The sequence below is a fragment of the Schistocerca serialis genome, chromosome 5, assembly GCF_023864345.2.
Source record: "Schistocerca serialis cubense isolate TAMUIC-IGC-003099 chromosome 5, iqSchSeri2.2, whole genome shotgun sequence".
Taxonomy (NCBI): Eukaryota; Metazoa; Arthropoda; class Insecta; order Orthoptera; family Acrididae; genus Schistocerca; species Schistocerca serialis.
The window spans coordinates 446,434,663-446,460,687 of NC_064642.1; the positions used below are offsets into that span (position 1 = coordinate 446,434,663).

Here is a 26,025-nt window from a genome sequence, read left to right on the forward strand (position 1 = left end):
GTCGAATGAAGCTCACGGCAGATAATGGAGAAGTGTTACGAGTGGAGCAGTGAATTGTATCTATGCTTTATAGATCTAAAAAAGGCATATGACCGGGCACCTAGGAGGAAGTTCAGGGGTAAGACAAGGTTGCAGCCTGTCTCCACTGTTGTTCATATTATTTATGGATCATATGTTGAAAACAATAAAATGGCTAGGTGTGATTAAGATATGTGAACACAAAATAAGCAGTCTTGCATATGCGGATGACTTAGTTGTGATGGCAGATTCGTTTGAAAGTTCGCAAAGTAATATTTCAGAGCTAGATCAGAAATGTAAGGACTATGGTATGAAGATTAGCATTTCCAGAACGAAAGTAATGTCAGTGGGAAAGAAATATAAACGGATTGAGTGCCAAATAGGAGGAACAAAGTTAGAACAGGTGGACGGTTTCAAGTACTCAGGATGCATATTCTCCCAGGTTGGCAACATAGTGAAAGAACTGGAAGCGAGGTGTAGCAAAGCTAATGCAGTGAGCGCTCAGCTACGATCTACTCTCTTCTGCAAGAAGGAAGTCAGTACCAAGACTAAGTTATCTGTGCACCGTTCAATCTTTCGACCAACTTTGTTGTATGGGAGCGAAAGCTGGGTGGATTCAGGTTACCTTATCAATAAGTTTGAGGTTACGGATATGAAAGTAGCTAGGATGATTGCAGGTACTAGCAGATGGGAACAATGGCAGGAGGGTGTCCACAATTGGGAAATCAAAGAAAAACTGGGAATGAACTCTATAGATGCAGCAATCAGGGTGAACAGGCTTAGATGGTGGGGTCATGTTACACGCATGGAAGAAGCCAGGTTACCCAAGAGACTCATCAGTTAACCAGTAGAGGGTAGGAGGAGTCGGGGTAGACCAAGGAGAAGTTACCTGGATTCGGTTAAGAATGATTTTGAAGTAATAGGCTGAACATCAGAAGAGGCACCAATGTTAGCACTGAATAGGGGATCATGGAGGAATTTTATAAGGGGGACTACGCTCCAGACTGAACGCTGAAAGGTATAACCAGTTTTAAATGATGATGATGATGATGAATGCCCGTTTCTCATTTGTATTTCGCCTTGCTGTAGCTATTTTAATGGCCAGTAGGGCAGCACGAAATTTTAAATCCTAATTCATAACTTATTGAAAGACCATTATAGATTTTCTATGGAAATCGACGTTTAAAATAAGACAATTAGGAAACTAAACTACCCTGCTGAGAAAAAAATAATCACAGCTAAAGAAAGGAGAGATACTGGGAGAAAAAGGAAAAAAGAGTGCTAAATAACTTCAAATGTGCTCTGTAGATGGGCTCAGCGAAGCAAAATAAAACAGCACGAGATAGGAATAGATTGATGGGCTGGTTGTTGATGTATCGAGAGAGAGTGATTTCCGCCATGGCGTGGCGGCTGGCAGCAGCCGGTGTCGGCGGCCCGTTGCAGCAGCAGGCAGCAGGCAGCAGCGGCAGGCAGGTGTTAAAGAGCAGCGGCTCCTAATGGCCCGCCTGCTGACGCGCGCGCTGCTAAACGAGGTGCTTAAGAGCCAGCGGCAGCAGCAGCGGCAGCGCCCCAGTCACCTGGCTAAATGCGCGCCAACGCCTGCGCCTGCCCGCGCCAGCGCCTGCAACCCGCGCAGCACGGCACGGCTGCGGTTCGCGCGCGCCGAATCGCAGTCGCACGCTGAGTGCCTCCCAAAAAAACTCGCGCTCTGCTTTTGTTCGCTCCACCGCGCTCCGCATTGCGCTCACCTGTATGAAAGCGCAAAGCCTGACCCACAGCGGCAGCACCGACAAGTGGCTTCCACCGCAACGTCTGCGTATACCCTGCTGCTGAAATATAAGCGCGTGTGTCGTGGCTCGGCGAGAAGAACTCTAATTTTTCAAAATTAATTCCTGTGAGAAGAGTCTGAGTAACGCAATCAAACACACTTTTATCTATATATACAAGGAACGGTAACCGTTTGATTCTTTGTTTGAATGAAATTCATTTAAACCTACGGCTTTATTCAGATTTCGATGAAATTTTTCACGCTTTACGTTCAAGACTAGAGGAAGATCACAGTCTACATATGTTTCTTATATAAAAACGTCACCAAAAATCTCTAAAAGTTCTTGGCCGATTTACTTTTTCATGGCCAATTGACTTCAAATTTCTACACCATCCCCTAATGAACATTTGGGCAGACATACTACAAGAAAAGTCAACTGCCTAACAAACGAAATACCGGGTGATCAAAAAGTCAGTATAAATTTGTAAACTTAATAAACTACGGAATAATGTAGATAGAGAGGTAAAAATTGACACACATGATTCTAATGACACGGGGTCTTATTAGAACAAAAAAAAGTATTGCGCGCGTCGTTTGGTGATGACCGTGTGCTCAGCCGGCACTTTCGTCATGCTTGGCCTCCCAGGTCCCCAGACCTCAGTCCGTGCGATTATTGGCTTTGGGGTTACCTGAAGTCGCAAGTGTATCGTGATCGACCGACGATTTTAGGGATGCTGAAAGACAACATCCGACGCCAATGCCTCAACATAACTCCGGACATGCTTTACAGTGCTGTTCACAACATTATTCCTCGAGCATTTCCTGCAAAGAACATCATCTTTGCTTTGACTTACTTTGTTATGCTAATTATTGCTATTCTGATCAGATGAAGCGCCATCTGTGGGACATTTTTTGAACTTTTGTATTTTTTTCTTTTTTTTTTGTTCTAATAAAACCTCATGTCATTCCAAGCATGTGTGTCAATTTGTACCTCTCTATCTACATTATTCCGTGATTCATTCAGTTTCCAAATTTATACTGACTTTTTGATCACCCGGTATACCGTGATGAACTGACTGTAATTCATATCGTGAGAATCGATTACACTGGCAGTACTCGTCTTGGCGATACACTACCAGACATCACAAGTTAGCGAGACGAGCAAAAGCTCTAGAATTTTACAGGATCATGATTGAAATCTCGCATTTATTGATCAGTTGCCGTTGTTAAACGTGAAATGTGCCATAGAAGATACGTTAGCCCGTGTTTCACAGCTATTTTTATCACTAAAATCCAAAGTGCCATATACAAGCTAAGGCTGGTCGTGGATTCAGCACCAACAGAAGTCACTAGATTACGGGCCGGTGAAAAGCTCGAACAGAACCCTAAGTTGTCAGTACTGGACGTAAGCTTTTCGAACAATTCGAGTAGTGCTGAGACACAGACCTATTTGAAACCGGAACTCTTAGCTGAAACAACAGAAAACGAATTCTGTAAAAACACAGTGATATACTTAGCGCAAAACGTAAGACACATTAAGTTTGCGAAAATTTGCTTGAAGAAATAAATTGAAAATGAAAATAGGCGCAGGACCAGTCACTTTGTGTGGCCGATATTAAAAATCACGGACAATGCCGGGCATTGCAGCTAGTGAAGCACAAGTTATAAAAGAGCAGGACGGGGGCCAGGAGGGACGATAAGAAGGTACAAAATAAAATAGTTGTTTTCGTAGGTTTCCAATTTGTATATAGCTACAGCAACGTACATTTATCTGAAACTATTTATCATAGTGAAACTATCTTTGGAGGCCAAAATACACCAGATGAAAGTTAAGTACTTTTGGTATATCACTAGGGCAGAAGATTCGCTAGAAAAAGCTTTAATGGTCGGAGTAACAGAACGTCAGAGGCGTAGAAGAACCATGGGGATGTTTCCCATTTGTATATAGCTACAGCAACGTACATTTATCTGAAACTATTTATCGTAGTGAAACTATCTTTGGAGGCCAAAAAACACCAGATGAAAGTTAAGTACTTTTGGTATATCACTAGGGCAGAATATTCGCTAGAAAAAGCTTTAATGGTCGGAGTAACAGAACGTCAGAGGCGTAGAAGAACCATGGGGATGTTTCCCATTTGTATATAGCTACAGCAACGTACATTTATCTGAAACTATTTATCGTAGTGAAACTATCTTTGGAGGCCAAAAAACACCAGATGAAAGTTAAGTACTTTTGGTATATCACTAGGGCAGAAGATTCGCTAGAAAAAGCTTTAATGGTCGGAGTAACAGGAGGTCAGAGGCGTAGAAGAACCTTGAGGATGCTGGATAGAGGACCCTGAAGAACTGGGGACCGAATCAAAGTCCAGGTGTGCATGGAAGTGCGTCATTCATCACGTCACTCGGGATCGGAGACGACTTGATACGTCATAGCAGGACATACACCCTTACACACGCTTCCTTCCATTACCAAACTGTTGATTAGTTGATGCTTGAGGATATGTTCTATCAACTAATGCATTCCTTTAGTCGAGTTGTGTCACACACTTATTTTCTCCCCAATTCTATCTAGTACTTTGTCATTAGTTAACCGATCTACCCATCAGGTCTTCAACATTCTTGTGAAGCGCCACAATTCAGAAGACACTTCAATTCTTCATCAAACCATGTCCTCGGGAAACGTAATGGCTGTAGTTTGACTCTTCTTTCAGCCATTCACAGTACTAAACTAGATGTCAAAATAAGAAATATTTCTACTTCTTTTGATCTCATGGCCCACACACTATATTTCTTTATTTTAATTTTTATTCTATTCTATTTTTTGATTGTTTCGGTGATTAATCTCGCCTCCTTCCTTTTATTGAGCCCAGTTTATCCTCTGTATTCATTGTTACTAGGATAACAGAATAGACACTCGCGCTTTTATCCGTAAGTGTGGAGAAAAGTCTGAGCTGTGAAAGTCAAGATCGTGACCTGAAGTTCCACTTCCCCTAATCTAACAAGTGAGGTACCTTTGCTCGAATGGCGAAAACCGAAAAAATATTTTGTAGTACAGATATGAGACTGTTCTATCACCGATCAAGGTCATTTATCCATAAAACTCGGCATTTGTGTACAGTAGATGCTTCGATCTTAAAAAGTAAAGACATGAACGAGTAGGTTGGTTTGAACCTTGGGGTACATTACTAGGCATGGGCCTATCCCATGGTCTTCCTCCGAACTTAGAACATAGATACACAAGGGAATCCGTAGGTGGACGTCTTGTTAATTGCTACGCAATTCATCTTTTTTTTTTTTTTTAATTAACAAGTAGTACCAGCGGTGAAAAGAATCATAAGAGACAGATGAAATTTCGACGACTGCTGGGTAACCACCTCCACGCGTTTGGATGTTTAGTCTTCTTTTATGCTTCAAACGCCCTTAATTTTTGCCTTCCCTTTCACAATTGTTGCATTCTAGACATGGTTTCCACACTGTTTTTTCCATAACAAAGTAAAATTAACTTCCTACTTGAAGAAAATATGACAGCTCATTCATAAAATATAATTCCAATACATCATATATTAGAATCTTTCTATAAAATCGGTATGCATGCGACAGCATAAAAACGTGATTGATCTTGGGCTCATTCCTCAGATTTTATCGTTTTTGTTGATAATAGAAAGCTATTGTTAAGTGTTTTGGACAGCTCTTTGGCTAGGAATCATTTCTACAACGAACACAGAACAACCACAGAAAATAAAAAAAAATAACTATTGGATCAAGACAAGAACGAGATCAAATCTAATATGAAATGATACAAGGCATATTAGTTAGGAGACGGCGGAATTCACAAACCATTTATGTTCATATAAGAAAAGATAGTAAAAGTAACTTGAAGCTGAGCCAATAAGAAACTGGAGCCAAAAAAAGCTCAAAGACCGTAAGTCTTGGTTATGTTTTTAGAAAGGGTTTTGCAGCGCTGTGGCTCCTCTATAACAAGAGAGAAGTGACGGATAGTTTCACAAATTACATGCTACTTTAGTAAATCTGAAGCTAAAATTTCAAGAACTGCCAACACTGTGAATGTTTCTCCGAAAGGAAGTTCATGTTGAGGTATTAAGAATCTTCGAGTATAGATTTCCCTTTACTTCAAATCGCACTTTTTCCGTTAAAAAGCTACCTAAAGTATTTCGTTGAAACTGGTATACGGATCCAAAAGACAACCTTATGGATAAACCAGAATGATTGGATAGTTCTCAATTAAAACGATTGTGTGTAGTAATGCCAAATAATGTTTTAGCCCTTGTATCATAAGCTTTGTGCTAACGGGTAACATTTCGACAGACGGTAGAGGTGGGCTAAGCGTTGTACAAAACAAAGTCTGGGATACTTCGGCTCAGGCTGCAGCGAATATTGGAATGGGAAGCAAGCTGGCAAAATGATTTTTTTCTCAAGCTTAGGGTGTACTTTGTGTTATATCTGTCAATAATATAAAAGCAACGACAAAGAGGAATGTACTTTTTGTCGAAAATTTATCTCTTACCGATGTGTTATTTTCTCTCTCCCTCACAATTTTGTCAGTTACGAGTTCATATAGATATACGTGAGGCACTAATCCCGTGAAATACTTTTCCTGTGCAATAAACGCAGAATGTTACAACTGCGAAAAGATACTGACGACACGAGAAACGAAATTACGCAACGAATTACATAAAAGATTAAAAAAGTTGAAATATGTGGAGTTATAATATTGACATGTTTCAGCTCTTCGATGAGATTCCACACGAATCTCTGCAATTTCAAATGCGAGGCCAACTGCGAAAGCTATTTAATCACGGAGCAGAAAAAAAATGCAGCGTGATATTTCAAGTTCAGTCTGCTTGCACTGTCCAACGTGTATTTATATTTACGAAGGTATTTGACTCACACGATAAAACATAACAAATAATTGTAAGAAGTGGTGTTATTTTTCTTAGGAAATTATTTTATCTAGTGACTTACCGCTACAGAGAATTTTAACAATAAACTCAGTAAATATTCTGTGTGTGATATCTTATGGGACTTAACTGCTAAGGTCATCAGTCCTTAAGCTTACACACTACTTAACCTAAATTATCCTTAGGACAAACATACACACACTCATACCCGAGGGAGGACTCGAACCTCCGCCGTGACCAGCCGCACAGTCCATGGCTGCAGCGCCTTAGGCCGCACGGCTAATCCCGCGCGGAAATAATAAATATTAGACATTACTAATCTTAGTTATAAATTCGTTTTGCATGCCGAAGTATTATGGTGAAGATATTAAGATTCAGAATAGGAATAAGGAGTATATGTCAACTTGTGTTTCTGGAGACATTTCTTTAATCGGTGACCGTTTGTTTCTAATGTTGCTATCTGTAAGTCTCATTTCGATCTCTCAGAAAGAAATTTTCGTCTGATGTATAACTTTCTGCACTTCAAAAACTTTTCACGCTATTATAAAGTGAAAAAAGTGCTTTAAAACCTAACAAGGTGGTTGCGACACGTCCGATAATCACGCTTCTTTATCTTCCAACTGCCGGCCGTTGTGGCCGAGCGGTTCTAGGCGCTTCAGTCTGGAACCTCGCGACCGCTACGGTCGCAGGTTCGAATCCTGCCCCGGACATGGATGTTTGTGATGTGCTTAGGTTAGTTTGGTTTAAGTAGGTCTAAGTTCTAGGGGACTGATGACCGCAGATATTAAGTCGCATAGTGGTCACAGCCATTTTAACCATTTTGTCTTCCAACCCTGTTGCTCTATGAGACATTGTATTCATAGAATACTTGAGAGAGTTTTATTAACCGTTCCATCGTGCTGGCGAAGTACCAGGATTAGTCATACGGTTTTAACCATCACCTCAAAAAAATCAAGTTGTGGCCACGAAATCTGGTGTTAGTCTGCCTCCACATATCCACACTTTATTGCAACACATTCTTCGCAACAATGAATCACTTTGCGAGAACCCAGGTTGCGGAAGTCTGCATTTTTGTTGTTCAGTAACATTCCACGTGCAAGTAAGCTCGTGTCTGCCACTAATGGTTTCCTCATCTGAGGAAAGAGGAAGCGATATATCCGTTTCCCGGAGATATCCATTAAAGGTGCAGATAGTCACAGTAACTCAAGTTTATTTCTCCATCACAACATGACAAATTCCTCATTGTGATATGGAAGTAAATTTATTGAAATTGAGATTAAACAAACTTGTCCCACTTGCGAACAAACAAGTAATAGTTCTTCAATAACAACAGACTTATAGTTAAATGATAATTAACTCACAGCCCTAAGCTTTCGACAGGCGTTGGTATACATCTTCGGGGACAGTCGAAAATGTGTGCCCCGACCGGGACTCGAACCCGGGATCTCCTGCTTGCATGGCAGACGCTCTATCCATCTGAGCCACCGAGAGCACAAAGGATAGTGAGACTGCAGGGATTTATCCCTTGCACGCTCCCCATGAGACCCACATTCCCCAGCTTAATGTCCACACACTACGTTCGTAGTGACCCTGCCCATTACAGTCATTACTCGCGGCAGACAATCTTTCCGAGTCCCGTAAGAGTTCCGGCAATGCGTGTGCATCTAGCACAGAAGAAGATAAATAGCCGCTTAGCCTTAACTATATGAAGATGGTATCTGTTCTTTCGGACAGCTTAGGGTCTTGATTTAATTATCGTTTCATTCTAAGAGGGCTGCATGGTCACCGATGGTATCTGTTCTTTCGACATGTCCGAAAGAACAGATACCATCTTCATATAGTTAAGGCTAACCGGCCATTGACCTACTTCTTCTGTACTGAATGTACACACATCTCCCGAACTCTTTCAGGACTCAGTAACGTTGTCTGCCGTGAGTAATGAGTGTAATTGGCAGGGTCACTACGAATGTAGTGTGTGGACATTAAGTTGGGAATGCGGGTCTCACGGGGAGCGTGGAAGGGATATATCCCTGCAGTCGCACTATCCTCTGTGCCCTCAGTGGTTCGATGAGTAGAGCGTCTGCCATATAAGCAGGAAATCCCGGGTTCGAGTCACGGTCGGAGCACACATTTTCAACTGTCCCCGTTGATATATATCAACGCCTGCCGACAGCTTAGGGTCTTGATTTAATTATCACTTCAGTCTAAGAGAGCAGCTTGGTCACCGATGGTATCTGTTCTGTCGGACATGTCGGAAAGAACAGATACCACCTTCATAAACTTATAGTTCCTTAAACCCAAAAACATATAATTCAGTTCCTCAGTTCTTAAATTACAAAAAGAAAGTCGGCACTCTGTGCTTAAGTCTTTGAAACCAAAACGCTTCAAAGTGTCGTTAACGGGATAAGTATCGGAGGTCAATACAGTTTAGGAAAATTTCTAAGTCCGACAAGAATAAAAGCACAAGCTCAAGTCTTAGCACCTTCTTGTCGGTGAACACAATAAAGAGTAGATGTTATACCAAGTCCCAGTTAGCACGTCACCGTCGCTTACAATGGGAGATCAACCAATGTTGGTCAACTTTTGCTGGCGCATTCTATATTGAAAATAAAGAGACAGGTGTTTCGGCTTTTTGCTACATGCTACCTAGTTTTTGAAAACATCGAGGTTGACTACCAAACAGCAGGTCTATGTTAGATAGTTTTTCGCGACGTTTTTACATTCGAAATTTTTTCGGTGTACCTGACAACATTTTGAAAGTGGGAACACATTCCTTTTTTTGAAATAAAAAAAATTGTGAGGTGCGATTAATGGTTATATAGGTGTGTATAACGTACTGAAAGTTATTTTCACGATAACACGCTAGATAGGACTTCCATAGATGGTAATGGTGAACCGACTTGCAACGAGACACTGATAACAACGAAATGTACGTCTACTTGTGAGCTGTGAGACGACTGCATTTTCCGACAGGTAAAGAATTTCACGGTACGACTTAAAAATCATGTGACAGCAGAGGAAATAATTACAAGATAGGGTAGATGCTATCAAAATTCTTGCGTTGGTCCATAATCAGTTGTCGAGGCCTGTCTTTCAAGACATCCTTTCATAAGGATGCTTGGTACGCATCCTAATTGATACCTGACAGATCTGTTGTTAGCGACGGGAATGTACCGGAGACCATGTCAATGCGGCGAGATTTTCGTCAGTTGCGCATGCTTCGGAAAATATCATTTTTTGGCTGTTTTTACGATAAGCTGCTCAGTACTGATTGCGAAAACGTTCACGAATAGATGATCAATTACACTACGGGCCATGAAAATTGCTACACCAAGAAGAAATGCAGATGATAAACGGGTATTCATTGGACAAATATATTATACTAGAACTGACACGTGATTACATTTTCACGCAATTTGGGTGCATAGATACTGAGAAACCAGAACCCAGAACAACCACCTCTGGCCGTAATAACGGCCTTGATACGCCTGGACATTGAGTCAAACAGAGCTTGGATGGCATGTACATGTACAGCTGCCCAAGCAGCTTCAACACGGTACCACAGTTCGTCAAGAGTAGTGACTGGTGTATTGTGACGAGCCAGTTGTTCGGCCACCGTTGACCAGACGTTTTCAATTGGTGAGAGAGCTGGAGAATGTGCTGGTCAGGGCAGCAGTCGAACATTTTCTGTATCCAGTAAGGCCCTTACAGGACCTGCAACATGCGGTCGTGCATTATCCTGCTGAAATGTAGGGTTTCGCAGGGATAGAATGAAGGGTAGAGCCACGGGTCGTAACACATCTGAAATGTAACGTCCACTGTTCAAAGTACCGTCAATGCGAACAAGAGGTGACCGAAACGAGTAACCAATGGCACCCCATACCATCACGCAGGGTGAAACGCGAGTATGGCGATGACGAATACACGCTTCCAATGTGCGTTCACCGCTATGTCGTCAAACACGGATGCGACCATCATGATGATGTAAACAGAACCTGGATTCATCCGAAAAATGACGTTTTGCCATTCTTGCACCAAGTTTCGTCATTGAGTACACCATCACAGACGCTGCTGTCTGTGATGCAGCGTCAACGGTAACCGCAGCCATGGTCTGCGAGCTGATAGTCCATGCTGCTGCAAAACGTCGTCGACCTGTTAGTGCAGATGGTTGTTGTCTTGCAAACGTCTCCATCTGTTGACTCAGGGATCGAGACGTGGCTGCACGATCCGTTGCAGCCATGCGGATAAGATGCCTGTCATCTCGACAGCTAGTGATACGAGGCCGTTGTGATCCAGCACGGCGTTCAGTATTACACTCCTGAACCCACCGATTCCATATTCTGCTAACAGTCATTGGATCTCGACCAACGCGAGCAGCAACGCGATACGATAAACCGCAATAGCGATAATCTACAATCCGAACTTTAAACGAAACGTGATGGTACGCATTTCTCCTCCTTACACGAGGCATCACAGCGTTTCACCAGGCAACCCTGGTCAACTGCTGTTTGTGTATGAGAAATCGCTTGGAAACTCTCCTCATGTCAGCACGTTGTAGGTGTCGCCACCGGCGCCAACCTTTTGTGAATTCTCTGAAAAGCTAATCATTTGCATATCACTGCACCTTCTTCCTGTCGGTTAAATTTCGGGTCTGTAGCACGTCATCTTCGTGGTGTAGCAACTTTAATGGCCAGTAGTGTATTATATTATATTTAGACGAACTTTCGATGTGTAGCATTGAAAACACGATTTTGCGTTGTCATCTTTGACAATGATTTCTTTTCAAATCTAGGGAGTGAAGCAAAGAGCCGAAACAAATATCCTTATTTTCAATGTATACGTCGTTGCAACCCTCGACCAAACCTGGTGACCAGCATGTCTGTTCCTATTCTTGCTATTCCAGGCGGAGGAGGTCGCGTTCTGTCCCGGAAAATGATGGCAGACTAGTGAGCGAGGCGCAACGGAGGTCTTGGCGGCTCTCGTTGCCATTGAAGTGTTCTGTTAAGCTCGCGTGTCGGCTAAATAGTTGCCTCGCGGCGGGAACCATGCGGGTCTATCTTCGGCACGAGGCCGTGTGGATGCAGGGAAAGGTGCGGCACGTCACAGACCGCTATCATGGGCGTTGCCTGTTGGTCTGGCCTGAACGCTATTGACGCACCACCGGAATTGGCCACAGAGTTCCCACGGCGTGCGTCCCTTAGTGGCGGAGCGTGCGGCAACCCAAACAGCGTAGAAGTTGCGCGGTATGCCGTCGGTGCCTGCTTTCTAGAGCGCCACGGAAGGAAGAAATTGCTTGGTGCCATGTCAGGAGAATATGGAAGGTGAGGCCAAATTTGAAAGCCCAAAGAAGCAGCGGCTGTGTCTGCGTCCAGTACAGCGTGAGCTGGGGAATGATCGTTGAGCAAAAGCACCAACTTGCCTGGCTTCCCGCAACGCTTTGTCCGGGCAACGTACCGCAACGTCGTTCAGGATGTTTTGATAATACACTCCTGTGACGATTTCTCTCCCGAGCAAATAACACCACGTGACGCTACTTAAAAACCCTCTGTATGAACCTTCCTCGCGGTAGTAAATCTACATGTTTCCAGTGTTTGCATTGCTCGTTTGTCTCCCTGCGGTAGTGATACAGCTAGCAGCCGTTCATGATGATTAGGCTGCTAAAGAAGTCACGTGGAAATATCTTAAACAGCTACAGTATTTGCCCTGCCGCCTCGGTTCTGCCGGCATTATGAATGGGCGCAAGCAGCTGGGAAAGCTAGAGCGCAGTCGGCGATTATTGTCAGGTACAAAACGTTCTGGAAGATCCATGACTAATTTTCAGTTTCCAACACCAGGGCCTCCACTTCTCTTTAGAAAATATAAGAAATTGTCTACCGCTTCATTCTTCGACTTTTCAGGCTTGCTTAACACTCAAAAGCCTTGGAAGCTTCTGCGCCACCTAACCATTGTGGCACAAGTTTCTTCACGTTTGTGTCCACGGCCTCCACTACATACCTCAACGCTAAAGGCGCTTACATGTCTTCTCAGGCTTCCGCACCTCAACCGGTGAACACGGAACATTTAGAGGATAGCTTTGATGCGCATTTGTTTTTCTGTATGTTCGATTGTTAAAAACTCTTTTTCTCAGGAACGGGTTGACATATCAAATTGAAATTTTTTCCACGTGCTGAGATCTACGGGGCCTCGGCGGTATAAAACACTTTAACTTGTAAGCCAATGGAATCAAAAGTTACGGCCATTTAGGCACATATTTGACGCTCGTGAAATTATTCATCAAAACCTAGAATCTCATAATATGGAAGCATCAACGTTTCAGTGCTGGCAAGGAAAAGATCCGAAATTGTTAATTTGTAATTACATTTTCTCAATGTCGGGTACACGTGTCAGGTCGAAATTTATGTCTATGGACGTTTGGGTGTGTAAAATGTTAAGTTTCTAAGGCATGCATTCGAAAGATACAGCAATTTATGTCACATATTTGATTCTCGCAAACTCATTCATTAAAACCATTGACCTAGAATCACCAGATTTGGAAGAAGCAAGGTTCCACAGTACAATTAAAGGAAAAATAAGAAAATTGTGGTTTTGTCATAATAACACGAAAAACAAATTTCTTTGTTATCTGACTTGAAAATTAAAATTAAAACGTTCTCGAAAGTCTTGGATATCCCAGGACCGATACCGTGGCGGTATCAATGTCGATAACAGGTAAAAATCGTCGAAATCCTCGATTTCCGATGAACTTTTTATACAATTAAGCTTACGCGAAACCCTCAGAGTACGAATCATACTCGCACCGGGCCAGTTTTGTTATACGTTTGAACTTCATTGCGCCATGTAGTATATTAATGGCCAATTTCAGCATTTGGCCTTTTTCCAACGTAGCAGCGTCAGTGACATATGCGTCATATTTAAAAACTGTATATTGCTATGTCTCTGTTCCAATTTACAAGCGTCGTATAAGTCAGAAAACTGTACCATAAGATAACGAAAGCATCGTTTTAGACAAGATATCTTTGATGGGAGATGCGGCCTTGTTGGCACTAACAGTTACAACTTGTCTTCGCCACCATTTTTTCTTTATTTTCAACTTTTTAACACAGGTTTCCGGTTAGCTTGTCATCAGATTTTTAACATCGATACATAGCATCTTTCTACCAACACATATTCCATTACAACATCAGTGCCCAAACTCGCCTGTTGTAATGGCACGTTTTTACGAGGGTCGCTCAGAAAGTAATGCATCCCATTTTTTTCTTTCTTCAACAGTTATGTACTGAACAAAGAGAAACGTATCCACAAGAAAGAATGATGTTTTTTCTACGCTTCTTATTTTTCTACGGGATCTGGGATCTCCCCTATCGTTCTGTATCCTTCTTCCAGCGAGACACAAGGGGGTGGATGCCCAGTCGGTACCACTTTCTGTTCTGGACACGAAGCCATTTTTTTACTGTGCGTACCACCCTCCACTAATAGCATCCTCCAATGCCCGAAGCAAATGGAAGTCCGAGAGAGCCACGTCAAGGCTGTAGGGTGTATGGGATAACATTGTCCAATCTTATTTGGTGAGGTGTTCCGAAGGCGTTAAACTTGCGTGAGGCCGAGGGTTATCATGCTGAATCAAACAATCACTATGGTTATTATGGCGTCGAAGTCACTGGAACCGCTTCTTCAGCTGGGTTAAGGTGTTCAGAAATGCTTCAGAATTAATGGCGCGGCCCCTTGGCGTCACATCAGTGAGTATGACTCGCTAACAGTCCCAAAACACACTGATCAAGATCTTACCGGCGGAAGCAGTTGCTCTGAATTTTTTTCTTTTGTAGAGAGGGAGAATCATGCGATTCCCTCGGTTGTTATTTCGTTTCGGGCTCAAAATGGTGAAACCAGGTTTCATCACCTGTCAGAACCCGAGACTAGAAGGATTCCCCATCATCTTCAAAACGTTGCAGGAACACAGAAGAAAGGGTTTTTTTCTGAAAGATTTGTGTTCCAGCTTTCATGCACACACTTCTGAATAATTAAGAGCACGGATGAATACATCCACACTTCATTTTCTGATTGACAGCTTCGGCGCTAACCACTGAGTCCGTATGTGTCGCACCTCGCGATTGTGCACATTAGCAAGCTGCACCTCATCATGTGTGACAGCCGTAGTTGGCCTCCCCGAACGCTGCCAATTTTGCACCTCTGCCGAACGGCCTTCTCGTAATGTCCTCACCACCTTTTCTCAGCGAATAACCGTACTTCTGTCGGCTGTAGGTGCTCCATAAAAACACACAAACATTTGTAAATGTTCCCAACAGTTCCTGTCTTCGCAGTGAGAAATTCAATGACAACGCCCTGCTTGTAATGTACATCACTTATGGACGCCATTTTGAAACTCTGTGACAGGTGCGCTATATATCTACGGAAACGGAAAAATTGCAGGCGTACGCGGAAAACTTCAAATAATGCATTACTAACGTTGCACATTCCTACCGCCGCGGTCAGCTGAGGAAAAACAAAATGTGGTGCATTACTTTCAGGTCGATCCTCGTAAATGATAAGATACAGTGATGATGGGGTAACCCGAAACGAGTCATGAGAAATTAAAAATAATGACAATTTTTTTGTAATCAAGACATACGTATAATACCCTTAGATGATGAATTTCTATCATACTCTATCGCAAAACGTAGCAACGTTGTTCCCCTTCAAACGCAGGAAACTAATTACTGCATCATACCACATTTATATAAGTTCAATACGTAACTTCATTTCTGTGAGGCGATTATTAAATCTTTATCACTATCCGTCGGGAAATATAATTATGAAACAGCGAGATTCAGTGGGTAAAATTCGTTCTTATTTTTCGATGAAATTAAGTTCCGTTGTATTTGCCTTACCTTAATTCGCCTGCTGTTTCGAATCCCTGTTATACATTTTTTAAAACTGAAGCGAAGACTGGGTGTAGGTAAAATACCGTGAGACAAAATATCGCCTTAGTGTCTGTTTTGAAGGTACCGGAGACAGAGTTTTACTAGTGTCGGCGGTGCAGCGGCCGCCGCGCTGCGCCTGTTCCTTCTCCGGGGAAATTCGGCTTTTCGGAGTAAGCGGCTCGTTGGGCGAGCCCTCCGGAAGCCCATTCGCGTCCGATAGGCTCTGGCTGGACACGTAGGATTCCCCGGCAAGCGGCGGGGATCTGCCGGCCGCTGGGGCGTCCCCGTTCCGCAGGTGGACCACTCGCCAAATACGGCTCAGCTTAGCGCTTAAAGCGGACCACTTGTTCGACACCCGGCAGGGTCGATAAACTCGCTCCAGAACGTGTTACGGCCTCCTTCAGAAGGGGTCAACGTATAAAGGCAGTTAACATTCGTGGCTGTACGACGTCATCGATATATAAAACTTTCTCCTAACAATTCGTCTCCTGTTGCGGGAGACATCCTCGGATATGAAGCGGTGAACTGCAGTCGGAATTTGAGGGAGAGCTGAATATTCTTGAAATCTTCGTAGTGCCTCACCACAACCTATTTCCTTTATAATCATGATTTTATGGACAGATTGACGGGGTGGCTATGGGCAGTCCTCTTAGTCCAGCTGCAGCCAGTTTGTATATGAAGATTTCCGAACCGCCAGTAAATGATGCTTTCTTGATACACGTTAATAGCGTCAACCAAAAACTACAATTTACTGTAGAAACAGAGAGTTTTCTGGAAGTGTCTGTCATCCAGCGAGGAAACAAGACGAGGGGAGATCGTTATCTTCAAAATGATTCTAACCGCTACCCAAGGCAGGAAAAGGAGTGTTATAAAAATCTTGGTAGGCAGCGCCAACAATACTTGAGAACCGTTTTACTTACAAGACGAAGTTAAACATGTATGATCGACCTTTAAAAGGAATTGTTATTCCAACAAGGAGACAGATCGGGATATACGACCTAGGGAGAGAATTAGGATCAGCAAGCAACAATAGCCGCCCAACGGGAAAGTTTTTCTTCCGTTTATTAGTAAAATTACAGGTCCATTTGTGGAAGTGTTGGGCAAATAAGGAGTTGAAATTACTTCCGGATCTACAAGAAATGAAAAGAATAATATTTGCTTACAACGGGGGCGTATAAAATTCATTGTAGTATTGGACTATTATAAATTGCCCAGAAGAAAACACACTTGGTTGCAATGTTGAAATTACTGTATATTTATTCATCAATGACGCTCGTTTCACCTAATTCAAGGCACCGTCAGACTGCTCGATAAATGTTGATAAACGAGTTATGGATATCGATATTTATGTGTTTGCAGGATATAGAATGACGCTTCAAGCATGTGTACCATTTGTCATATTGTACTCGCCTGATCCTGCCTTGTATTTACTGGACCACATGACCTGCTTTTAATACAGGAGGGAGCACATATTTGCCTCGACTATTTTACTTGCACATGATATGGTTAATTTATTTTTGTGAATTTTTTTTATCGTCGATATCCATAACTTACTTATTAACATTTATCGGCCAAACTGAAGATGCCTTGAATCAGGCAAAACGCACGTCATTGATGAGTAAATAAACAGTAATTTCAACATCACAGCCAATAACGTTTTCTTCTTTTCATACTACATACTGGCTGCTTTATCATCACACTATGGAATGGAAAACCTTTTAATATATATTGGCAACACGAAAAGAAGTGATAAAATCCCTTCAGATGAACGGAGGAAATGCCGTCTCTGACATAAGGATAAATGGTCCGTAGCAGAACTTGTTTACCAAGAGTGTAATCACAAAGTAAAATTCATTGAGACGAGATACATATCGATAACATGGAAATATCATTCGCGCCTGGACAAAGAGGCTGTTGTGATTTATAAACATCGCAATAATTTTAAGAGAAAATACAAAGGTGTTGACTCTGCACTGACAGAAAGACGATCGATTACTTTCAAAAAGGAGTGTTGACACTACCGGAGATATTGTCGTAGACGGCATCGTGTGATGGAATGTGATGCCCTTTATACTGTCTACATATTCGATATACTCTCCAGTTCTGATTGCAGTTCACCGCTTCACCTCAGAAGATGTCTTCTGCAGTTGGAGACAAATGTTAGGGAAAAGATTTACATATGGCCTGACTTCCCGGAATTCTTAGGTGAAGTTAGTAACATCGATGAAAGCGTACATTGTCTGATCGTTTCTGCACCGTGTTTGTCACTTTAAGAGCTCAAGTATACAAGAGACTTGTACCATATTAAGAATGTCATATACTATACACATGTTACAAGAATGTTTTCAGAAGTTCATGACCGATAGCTTGCAGATATGTGTTGGAAATTACATTGTTTTATCGTCAGCTGCTACCAAAATGTTCATTATTTTTGCCACTAGTTTCGATTACTGGAAACTGTTATCAGACACCTGACTGAGTACCTATATCCTCCGTCCAAAAACTTTCAAGACATTTTATTCCTGGCTGTAACAACGGTGGCCAATTGAACCAACAACTGAAAACAACAGATCTATGTTCGACCAGTCAGTTATGAGCAGGGAGTGGACGTGCGCTCGTAGTGTGGCAGCGTTGTTGTGTCAGAAATCGCAGTGGAGCTATGTCTCTAAATCAGATATTAAAAAAATTCTCTAGAATGTTTTGAAGAAGAAAAAAATTCGTGCAAAGATTTTGCCGGACATCTTGACGCCCGAACAAAAACATCGACCCGTGGAATCGAAGAAGGAAAATCTGTTCCTATGAGCATCAGGACTACAATGCGTTTGTCGTGAGACGCAGGCATTGTACAATTATGGTCAGTAATTGAATAAAACGTGGTATCATTTATCCCTAAGCAAAATGCTATGACGAAGAATTTTTGCTGTGTCGATGGCAATACCATGTACACGAGTGTTGTCCTGGCACTCGCAACTTTGGTCGCACTCGTAATAACACATTTTGCTAACTCAGAAAGAAATTGAGTGCATGTGCATCTGATGCGAAGTTCAAGTTGGTAATTGGTCTACATGATTCTATTTTTGGTCGTACTAATAGGAATGAGTGTGAAGAAGAACTTCACCGGAACCGTTATCCGTACAGGCAACAAATATTGTGTAGGGTACTTGGAACAATCAATTGTCTCGTATTTGGTACAAGATCATGTGATCTTGATAGTGGTCCATCCCGCCAAGTACGAACTCTTACCTTCTAGGAATGTGTATTTTAAAGTGTATGAAATAATTCAGGTGCGAGTATATGAGTTGGCTGCGAAAGGCATGTAGGTCACACTTTTAACTATCCCATTGTATATCATCAATTATTGGACTCAAATCAATGCAAATGGTATAGAAATCTCTGAGAGACAGATTCCCCACATGAACAGAATTTTGGTTTCTTTACATGGCCGCTACCATGGCGACATTAGCTTCGTCCCTTTCGATCACAAAAGAGGCCACGTTTCAGTGAGATTGTATCATATGGTAAACGTACGTCATAATACTTAGAATAACAACACAGCACCGGGAAAGGAAATACATAGAACTGATTGTTCAAAATTTCTGAGTTTTCTTATTGATCAGAACACCAGTTGCAAATCACATATTATAGATCTTCTCTAGTGAAACATTTACTCAGTATTTAATTGCTGGAATTTTCGAGAAAATTATTGGAATGTTGCCTTAATTTGCATTCTTGTATTCTCTGATGTCGTAGGGAAAATGTTTTTTTGGGACTTCTACACAAAGCTACAATGTATTCGTTGGACAGACATGAGATGTAAGGTTAACACCTGGTGTTCTTCACGTAGGCAACCGTTTAAAAATTAGACGTACTACAAAAGACTGCCAGATGATGCAATACTGTCGATACTAATTGCATAACGGTGAAGGTATACCTAAATTCAGACATTTAAAACAGCCTTTAAACACGCTTACTCCTTATGAAGTTCTTTGCGAAGAATGAGGCACGATATTAAAATAATAGCAGTATTCATAGATATTTCACTACTAACCACATCATTACTCATGAATACAGGGAGCAAAATAGGCAGACATAAAAATTTGACCACCAGACAGCTACCCAACTCCATACGTGGATTCCAGAGTAGATAGTACATACATGGTTGAATTCCATTTGTCAAAATCTGTTGTAGATTAAGATTTTAAAAAATTTCCAGTAATGTTTTCACAAAGAAAAATATATTTTATATATGAACCTAATGACTCGTTGCGCATCGTAACTGGTTGTCGTGAATATGACCCATGGATAAAAAACTACCCTCACAATCAGACGTTGACAGGTAGTAATCATCAGACTGTTATTGTTGCTAATCGTTAAGGACGATATGGAGTCAGTATATGATATGGACTATCCATGATCACATGATCGACAAATGCATGCTACCCCACAAACAGAATTGACTTTCTTCAAAGACACAGTGTCTAAAACACTGAAAATGCTATCCAATACGTTCGTAGTGCCGTGGGGTTTGTGTATGACAGGATCTTTGAGTGGTTCAATTTAAATGTATGCTGGTTTCTGTAAAAAATAGTATTTTTAGCATTGGCCGGACCAGTCTGTGTATCTTTATTTACTCGACATTGACCTGAAACAGTGTATCTTTAACGCTTAAGAAGCTGCTCAGCAGGGCCTAGGTTTCAAGAGTAAATTTTCATTCTGCAGTGGTGTGTGCGCTGCTCTGAAACTTATCTGAAAGACTAAAAGCTGTGTGCTGGTCAAGGATTCGAAGGCGGGTCGTATGCCACTCGCGGATAAGTGCTCCACTGACGGCAAGCACGACTCACAACCTGTCCTCACGAGGTTTATTTCCTCCGCTACCTCTCTCTTTCCTTCCAAACTTCACAGAAGTTCTCCTGCATGCCTCGCAGAACTTGCACTCGTGAAACAAACTGCAGTGTGCTGTGGGGGGGGGGGGGGGGTAGTTAGTCGTCCTTGGATAGCACACACTGTTTTCCAGGAACGTTTCAGGAGCCAGGCACTTACAAAGAGCTTCGCCGAACCATTTTAAGTGATTATTATCTGTTAACTTGAGACCACAGCCTGGAATATATTTTCCACTTGGACTGTTGTTAAACTTATTTATTCATCACGAAAACGATTTCAGCTTATTATCCATTTTCATGTGATAGAACAACATAAACTGCTTACAGACCAAAGTATGTTATAAAAATTAAATTGTTTATAAAAAATGAACTTCTTTTTATAGGAATATGAACGAAATCAATGCATTATTTCATTTCAGAGGACACTGCCATCTTGACATTCATATTCTGCGTCTGCACATATACACAATATCTGGTGGAGCGTATTTCAAGCACCACTGTCACTTCCCCGGCTCCTTTCCCAGACGCGGGAAGAACGGTTGCCAGTTAGCCTCCACGTGGGCTCCAATACATCTAATTTTATCTTCATGTCCTTTTCGCGAGATATACGTAGGGGGAAGCAATATATTTGTTCACTGTTCTAGGAATGTACGCTCTCGAAATTTTTACAGTAAACCATACTGTGATGCAAAACGCCTCTCGAGCAGCGGATGCCACTGAAGTTGCTTGATCGTCTCGGTTAGGCTCTTGCGCTTCCCAAATGAATCTGTCACGAAACGCGCTGCTGTTATTTCGGTAGTCTCTGTTTCCTCTATCAATCATACATGGAACAGTTGTCATCCTGACGGGCAGTATTCAGATGTGAGTCGAACGAGGGTTTTGTAAGTTACCGCCTTTGTAAACGGACTACATTTCCTGAGAATTCTTCCAATTCCGGCGTCTGCCTTCCCACTTTAAATCACTTCGTATGCAGACTCCTATATACACACATCAAAAAAAGTATTGCATCATACCGGTTCCCAGAACTCCTGAAGAGGGACGTTGACTGTGGATATTGCATCACAGACACAGTCCCTTTGACTGTTCAGAGATGCCACTAAACCTGCCCAAAGGAGTAAACAACCACTCATGAGCATCGTCTTTTAGACGCAGGGGGTCCGACAGCCGATCAGTTCCAGTCATTCCACCAGGAAGGAGGTACACGGGTCGTGTTGTCTGTAGTTCGACCACGCCTAGACGGTCAATACCGCGGTTCGATCGCGTCCGCTTTGTTACTTTGTGCCAGGAGGGGCTCTCAGCAAGGGAAGTGTCCAGGCGTCTCGGAGTAAAACAAAGCGATGTTGTTCGGACATTGAGGAAATACAGAGAGACAGGAATTGTCGATGACATGCCTCCCTCACGCCGCCCAAGGGCTACTACTGCAGTGGATGACCGCTACCTACGGACTATGGCTCGGCGGAACCCTGACAGCAACGCCACCATGTAGAATAATGCTTTTCGTGCAGTGTTGCGACTCAAACTTTGCGCAATAGGCTACAGGTTGCGTAACTTCACTTCTGACGTCCATGACGAGGACTATGTTTGCAAGCACGACACCATGCAGCGCGGTACAGATGGGCCCAACAACATGCCGAATTGACTGCTCAGGATTGGCATCACGTTTTCTTCACCGATGAGTGTCGCATATGCCTTCAACCAGACAATCGTCGGAGACGTGTTTGGAGGCAACCCGATCAGGCTGAACCCCTTAGACACAATGTCCAGCGAGTGTAGCAAGGTGGAGGTTCCCTGCTGTTTTGTTGTGGCGTTATATGGGGCCGATGTACGCCGCTGGTGGTCATGGAAGGCGCCGTAACGGCTGTAAGATACGTGAATGCCATCCTCCTACCGATAGTGCATATCGGCAGCATATCTTCATGGACGACAATCAGCGCCCCCATTGTGCACTTCCCGTGAATGCCTTCCTTCAAGATAACGACATTGCTGGACTAGAGTGGCCAGCATGTTCTCCAGACGTGAACCCTATTGAACACACCTGGGATGGATTGAAAAAGGGCTATTTATGGCTGACGTGACCCGCCAACCACTCTGAGGGATTTAGGCAGAATCGCCGTTGAAGAGTGGGACAATGTGGATCGACAGTGCCTTGATAAAGAAGTGGATAGTATGCCATGACGAATACATACATCAATCCAAGAGAACGTGTTACTGGGTATTAGAGGTACCGGTGTGTATAGCAATCTGAACTACCACTTCTGAAGTTCTCGCTGTATGATGATGGTACGACACGCAATGTGTGGTTTTCATTAGCAATAAATAGGGCGGAAATATTGTTTATGTTGATTTCTATTCCAATTTTCTGTACAGGTTCCGAAACTCTCGGAACCGAGATGGTGCAAAACGTTTTTTTTTATGTGTACATTTTATGAAAGTCAGTGCTTCCAGTGATTATCCTGCAATCTTGTAATCATACGATAGTGTGGCTTTCTGCCAATTTATACACAGTACGTTACATTTGTTTATAACGGGGCTCAAGTTCACTTTCTGCACCAAGTATCGATACTCCGCATTTTCTCCTACATTTTGCTACAATTTTCTAGCCTTGCGACTTCTTTGTGTACAAGAGCACCACTTGCCAAAAGCCTCGTGGAAGTTCTGATGTTGTCAACTATCTCATCTACGTAGGCAGCGAGAAAGATAATGGATCTGCAGCACTCCACTGGGCAAAACCCAAAGTAGCTTTTACAGCTGAAAAATTATCTCCGTTGAAAAAGACTTGCTGTGTTATGTTTCCCAGAAACATTGTAACTCAATCACACAGTTGGTCTGGTACTAATTACGATAGTATTTTGTTCATAAAAAGGCAGTGCGAATAGTATCGAACGCTTTACGGAAGTCGAGGAAAACGGAATCAACCTGGGCGCTTGTATATCCTCCTTCCTGGGTCTTGCAGGCGAAAATTTTCGGAACACATGTTGATTCCTATAAAGGAGATTTTCGGTCTCTGAAATGTCATAATTCGTGAGCATGAAACATTCTGGAAAAGAGAGGCACCGTTTTATGCATCTAACGTTTTTAGCGTCTGTTGGTTGACGCTTCTTGAAAACAGGAATGACCTGTGATTTTTCTTCAGTCATCAGGAAGACTTCGCTCCTGCAGCGATTTACGCTACACTGTTGCTAGAAGAGGGGCGAGTCAGTCGGTATATCCTATGCAGAAAGGAATTAATGGCCTGTCCACTGTTGAGCGATTTCAGTTTCTTTTCTATTCCACGGTTTTGAAAAAACACGTTTAGTATTTCGACCTTCTCTGTATCTTTCTCTGTTTGAACGCCATTATGGTTATAGTGCTTAGACAGATGGATTCGATGTGTTTATTGATTTAACGTAAGACCAAAAGTATTAGGATGTTCCGTCAAGTTGGTACACAGAATTTTATTTTCGAACGTTTTACACATGGCTCTCCTTAAAAATTTCAGTAGTATCGCCAGACAGGAGTCTTGGTCTTTTACAGAAAAGTGAAGTTTACGTTCTTTTCCACAAATGACTGAGATTCCTCTTGACAAATTTCCTGCTTGATTCTGTTTCTGGTTCTTCGCCCATTTGTTTGATGATTTTTCTGTCGTTTCGCCACCACGAGTGGTGGATATTGTCAAAGCTTCACTCTCCATTGCTGGTGATGCACTGTAGGCTGAAGCTCTAACAATACCGGACACTAGTGCTGGTGGAACTTCAGAAAAAACATAAAACCAACGTCGAATGAAGAATTCGAAACAGAAGCCAACAGGAAATTTGTCAACAAGTGGTCACGAAAACCTTAACGACCTTGTAAAGATCCCTGTTTTATTATATCTGTGGTACGAGTAAACGTGAATGGCACGAAGAAACTATCCATTTAAGGGAACGATCCTTTGACGCACTTCATATTGAGGTAGGAAGAGCTTTTTTAAGAAATTGTTTCTTGGTGCTGCGAGAACAGAACGAATACCTTATTGTTCTGGACTTTAAGCAATTTATAAAGAGCTACCAAAAAGTATCCTCTGGACAGTCACATTAACCCCTTGCCTACATTTCGGTGCATATGAAGGGCTTATTTCAATAGTGGTACAGGTCCATTAACTCCACTTTTCTGCCTATAATGGTTCTGATATTAATGATACAAACAAACAGAAAGAAAGGTCATCTCTAGCAAGAAGCCATATGCTTGAATCTTTCTGGTATCTCAACTGCAGATTTTTCAGCGCTCTTTTAACTTTAGAACTCTGTTTCTCAAAATGAACAAAAATGGACTTGCACCACTACTGAAATAAGCCCTTCATATATACCCGCATCGGAGTGGCGCTGCGTTGCACATACGCTGCAGCAAAGCACTCAAACAAAAACTTTTTGATCGCCCCTTATCTGCTGTTACAGCTATCACCTGATAACGACACAATGGCGATTGTGGTGAATAAATTAACAACAGTCTATTGGGAAATATTGCCCTTTCCAACCATGTTAAGTTGTTACCATGAATACTTTGAGCATTTGTAGTGATATGGCCGCTGTGCGTACTATAATGCAGTAATAAGTAACTCAGAAACGTCACTTCGTGTGAAGCATTTTCAGATGGATATTTTGTTTTGACCGTCATAATCACCGTATTTCGACTATTGCAGATGCTGAGAAACACCCTGAAAAAGGTGCAAAAATATGGCGCAGTCTTTGACCTGTACAAGACGCAGAACGGTGGCTACACTGGATTGTCGACGTGATAACGCGACTATTGCCGTAAAACATATTATTTTAGAAACATACATGGTTCGTTATTGTCATCCTCAATATACTACCCTGCTCTATCCCTACAACGCTCTGTGTGAATTTACCATCGATGACGCATGCCACTTTTTCTTTCACTGCTCCAACGGTCCGAACTCTCTTTTCCTTTTACTACAGATTTGACCTTGGGGAATAGATAAATGTCACATGGTGCTAGGTCGGGTGAATTAGGTGGATGGTCTAACAATGGGATGCTGTAATTCGCTAGAAACCTTTTAACAGAAGGTGCAGTATGGGCCGGTGAATTGTCTTGACGACATGTTCTTCAATAATTCGGGTTGTTTTTTTCTTATTTTCACACGCACTTTTGCAACAACCTCATGCTAGTAATGTTGATTAATCGTTAGACAGCTAGGAACCAAGTGAAGATACACAATTCCATGAATATCGAAAAAAAGAAGAATTATCATTGCTTTGAATACACAATTGTCATTCGAGTTTTATTGCTCTCGACGAAGTTGGGCACTTCCATTGCAAGGATTGGCGCTTGGTTTCTGGACCGAAAGTGTAAAACCGAGATTTGTAACATGTTATTAGTGTCTCCAATAAATTGAGAACATTTTCGGTGGTATTCTAAGCGTCACTAGAAACATTTTAACGAGCTTCTTTTGTTCGGTCGTGAGCATATTCGACACCGCCCTCGCATACACTTTCATAGTGTTGAAGTGGCTATGTTAAATTTGTCTTACGCAGTCTTTGTCAGTT

General features: G+C 42.2%; 1 protein-coding gene and 1 non-coding gene across 2 annotated transcripts in view; one reads left to right on the forward strand and one right to left on the reverse strand.

Annotated features, from left to right (window-relative positions):
• LOC126480897 (neural cell adhesion molecule 2) overlaps positions 1-26,025 on the forward strand; it is a 586,813-nt gene that overhangs the window by 540,179 nt on the left and 20,609 nt on the right. The window lies entirely within an intron of this gene.
• Positions 8,123-8,197, reverse strand: Trnaa-ugc (transfer RNA alanine (anticodon UGC)). The gene has a single exon. It is a non-coding gene; the product is annotated as a tRNA-Ala (tRNA).